Raw genomic sequence first — 4,596 nt, 5'->3', positions numbered from 1 at the left:
TTTATTTTTTGCCTTCCTGCAAAACATCAGTGTTTTCACAGCGGAGCTGTTAAGGACTAGTTTCCCCAATTTCGTGTCCGGTACAAAACAAATCTCGACACAAAAATCTGGACAGCTACCGCCATTTACGAGCGACGGCGGCAACCACACGAGCAATCCGGTTGCCGCCGTCGCTCATAGATGGCGGCAACCATTCCAGCCTTTCCGTCAAAATCCGCGATAATCCGGTGTTCGCCGTCATGTTGGTCCTTCCCCCGACGCCCAAGAAGAGACATTGAAGCATTCATGATCGACGTCTTCGGCTAGGGTCATGCTCGGCGACGACACGTCTGCCGTAGTGACGGGTGACTTTAACGTTCGCATTGCACGCCAGGAGGGAAAGTGGTTCACTTCGTTTATGCTCCAGCGTTTCGGGCTTGCGTATGTGAACGTATCTATGGTGCCCACGACCAGATATCGGACGTGTATAGACCTCGGCTTCACGAAGAACGTGCCTGCCGTCAGTGTACACCCTACGGCGGTGTACCACCGCGATCACAAGGACATGGTCACTGTGGTTACGGAATGAATAACAACGCCGGATCGTTATATATGTATGTATATGTATGTCTGGTTCTTTAATCGTCCAAGTAACCGATTCCCCAATCACACCTTAATCAAACATTAATAAATACTTCATTCCTACCACAGTACAGCTCCGCTGATCTTCCTTCTTCACCAAAGTGGGAAGGCTGACAGTTTTGTTCTGTAGTTTTTGATAAATACTTTAGCTGTTTAATGAGGTTATCTCCCCGTTTTGAAGCCCCTCATAAAAGTTGGGGCCATCTGTTCAGCGTCAGTGTGCTGTACATCGAACCAAATCTTTGGGGTGCATTATATGAGACAAGAGGGTGTAAGACGACACCCTTTTTATTTAGAGTGTAGGGAATGTGCTTTGTCATACGTTTAGTAGTCGTTACCCGTAAAAAAAGTAGCATCGAAAGACTTTAGGTCTATCAACCCGCGTCAAAAGCGCAATGTCGCAGCGTTTGCGTCGTTGCATGTTACCTCTGAAGCAACTGTTGTGTTGCTTTTTTCTCTGTTTTCCCTCTCTAAATGGGGAAAAATAAAGAATTTTGATTTGATTTGATTTGGTACTAACGAAAGTCTTTCAATACTTCTTGTTTAGTAGCAGTGGTTTGAATCATTGAGCGCTCTAAGTTCAGCGTCATCTTTCGCTTTTTGTTTATTCGTCTGCGTCTGTATATGGTACCTAGCCTTTGACAAACGAAGTATAGAGGGCGGTGTGGCGCCAAATATTTGAGTCCGCGAGAAAGATAAACAGGAAAGGACAGATCACTAAATAGAAGCCACAAACACACTCTTGTGAGTTATGCTTATACCCCGTTTCTCTTTACGTTCGATCGCAGTTGACGCCATGACCCGTTGGAGCCAAACAGACAACGACAAAAGCGCTCCTTTCCCTGTGTGCTATAGACCACTTTTCAAATACCGCCTTCTGTTGGCAGCTCTAGAATCGCTGCGTAATGCCGAACTAAAACCGCAGCGTCTTGGCACCTTTTCTGCGTTTGGTTGGATTAGAAGGCAAAGCACACCAACAGAAAAAAGAATGAAAGACGTTGTCACACCTTTGTAATGCGAAACTAGACCGCAGCGCTTGAGGAGGAGGAGAAGGAGAGGGTACGGTGGGGATTTCCGTCCCTCTTTCACCGCCGTGCCCTCCCCTTTTCCTCCTCCTTTTCCTCCTTCTCATCCTCTTTTCATCCTCTTCTTCTCCTGCCGCTGAATGTGCACGGGTGACGTGACAGAAAGTCGTGACGTCATTTTCTTTGATACATTTAGCGAGAAAATTTCCCCGCTAATTTTAGCGGAGAAATGGCCCATAATGCAACGCGCGCGGTAACGCCGAAGGCGACGCCGCTCAACTCGGAAACGAGCGCCTAAGAACTGCGCTCTAAAAGGCGAAAAGAGGAGTGACGTTGCACTTTCAACGCAAATTGATTGGTTCGTCGGCTCCTATCGTTGGCCGAGCTCCGAAGTTCGCCATCCTATAGAATGACTTGCACGTTCCACGATGGCATCTGTTCCGCCATCGTGCAGTTGTTTCTAACTTCTGATAACCAGCACGACTTTTGAAAGGGTTGGGGTTTATAACCGATTATGCCAATCACGCACAAGATAAATCGCAGGATAACAGCACACTCACTGTGCGTGATTGGTTTAGTTGGGGACAACAAACAAGGCAATGAGCGCCGTGAAGTTGCAGTTTTGGCGCGGCTTGTTTAGCTCAATCGTGTATTAGCGCCGGCTGCGGTCGCACTAAAAGCTAAATGGGGCATAGCCAATGGACGCGATTTCATAGTTTGGAAACGCAGAAGTATGCGTACCATCGTTCAACATTGCAGGAGCCTACGTGTTTTAACTGTACACTAACATCCAAATGTAGTGCCATGCATATTACAATAATGAAAACTTACGCTGTGTCCCCTTCACTTCTGTCGAAGCTGGCCCGATTCGTCCTAACGTGCTGTCGAGAAAGTACACGATTGCCTCCAAAGGTGGCAAAGACAGATTCGTTGGCGGGTGACCTCCCGTCGCCATGTACTCTCTCAAATTAGGCCGTACCTTGGCGTCGGAATCACGCGACCATAACACGTATAAAACTACAGAAAAAGAAAGATTACTCCTAAACGCTCGCGACGAAAATTGCTACTCGACAATGGCGTCAGGCCCCAAAGGCTACGCTCGGCGCAATTTACTCGACATCATTAACCAGAATTCGTTCAGTCTACGCTGGAAGATTTCAGACTCCTGGGAGAGCTGATGATAACCGTTACATCACCGCTGCGTCGCCCGTCACATAGACGTCAGAACGTGATCTAAGATACGCATTGCGCCTACACTTCCGAGCCTTTCCAAATGCAAGATCGGGGTTCACGTGTTTCGTGGGCCGCGTTTGCAATAAAAGCTCTAGAATAATCAAGACCTCCGAGCTCCGCACTCTTCCTCCATAGAACGTCATCGCAGTCGGATGGTGACACCTTAGCCATTGGACCCTAGCCCCAGTTTGAACGTCTGTGGAGGAGTTGATTGGACCTAAGGGCCAGTCGAACCTGGACGCTGCACTCGTATCCAATCAGCGTCTTCGCTCGATCTCACCGTGATGACGTCAAAATCCAAGTGCATAGGCTTTGATTATTTTAGTTGCTGTTGGTCGAGTCTCGAGCATTTTATCCTCGCACTTCAGCCAATGAAACTGAGGCGTTAGCCCGTGAGAACGCCGAAGAACGAATCACAAAGCAAACCTTGGAAACGTAATATGGCACTCCCGGCGTTTCTCAGGTTTTCGGTGACTGTTGGAGTGCGCATTGTATTCTGCTCATTTGCAATACACGGCCATTTCTAGAGCGTCAGATATTTCTCTAGCGCCGGGAACAGCCCGCTTCCAAGAGGACGCATGTCCATCATGCTCTTCTCACTGTCGAGCGTTTGACGCTGTGCCGAGGGAGAGAGAGATTCCGCCAGCGCACCGAGATACCGGATTCGACAAGACAGCAGAGGCGACTGTTTCTGCTTTCCCGAAGGTTGTCCACGCCGATGAATGAGTGCAGCCAACTTCTTTTAATTCAAAGCGAAAAACCCCGAGACTGCCTTTCCTACCACGCAAAAGCTGTCGGCGCAAAGAATTTTCGCCAGGTAGATTACCTGGCGAAAGTGTCGAATTTCGGCATAGCTCTCTAGTCTTTTCCTCAGCCTCTCCATCTGCCATCCTTCTTGCCATGCAAAAAGGCGGGCATGTGCGGAAACAACGAATCAGCGAAGGAAGAGTGAGCCCTAAAGTTGCAAACGCCCTTCATGTTTTGATATTATTTCTTTCTCTTTCCAAATCTCCGTTTTTCTCTCTCTCTCTCAAGTATGGGCTCTCCAAAATCTCTGTTTCCAGTTAAAATTTGACGTCGGCGTAGTGCCGGTTTCGCTGCGCCCCCACAAACAGGTGGAACATGGTGCTGTCGCCGCGCGGTAGAAATCTCAAATTACCGGAAAGCAGAATGTCTTTATTCTTCGACAAGAAGACAAGGCGGCGTCGGAGAAAGAGCTTATAATACGGAACCTATTTTAGAGCGCAGCTCTTAGGCGCCCGTTTCCGGCTTGAGCGGCGTCGGCGTCGACGTCGGCCTAACCGTAAGGTCAGGTGACACTCCCAGGTCACGTGATCCCCTCTTAAGGTCACGTAACCCGCGTGAAGGGAGGAGGAGAAAGGAGGGGTATACCCTCCCCTCAGTACCCTTGCCTTCTCCTCCTCAAGAGCTGCGCTCCAATTCGGCGTTACAGGGAGTTGTAAACGGCTTTTATTTTTTAAGATAAAATGTGCTTTGTCAGCCGAATTCCACGACAAATCTGTCATGAAAGCTTCGTCACGGAGGACCCTCACAAAAGAGCGTCATGATGTACCGTCATTTACATTTCCCCGATATATTTAACGGGGAACTCGAAGTTATGAGACCAGGTTATGAGACTTGCCGTCACAGGACGTCTGTTTTATTGCTACATCTAGTGGGTGAGTGAAGTCATGTGACATTTAGTATATGCTCAATT

Source organism: Ixodes scapularis, unplaced genomic scaffold, assembly GCF_016920785.2.
Source record: "Ixodes scapularis isolate PalLabHiFi unplaced genomic scaffold, ASM1692078v2 PGA_scaffold7__128_contigs__length_106722199, whole genome shotgun sequence".
Taxonomy (NCBI): Eukaryota; Metazoa; Arthropoda; class Arachnida; order Ixodida; family Ixodidae; genus Ixodes; species Ixodes scapularis.
This window is presented reverse-complemented; position numbering follows the sequence as displayed.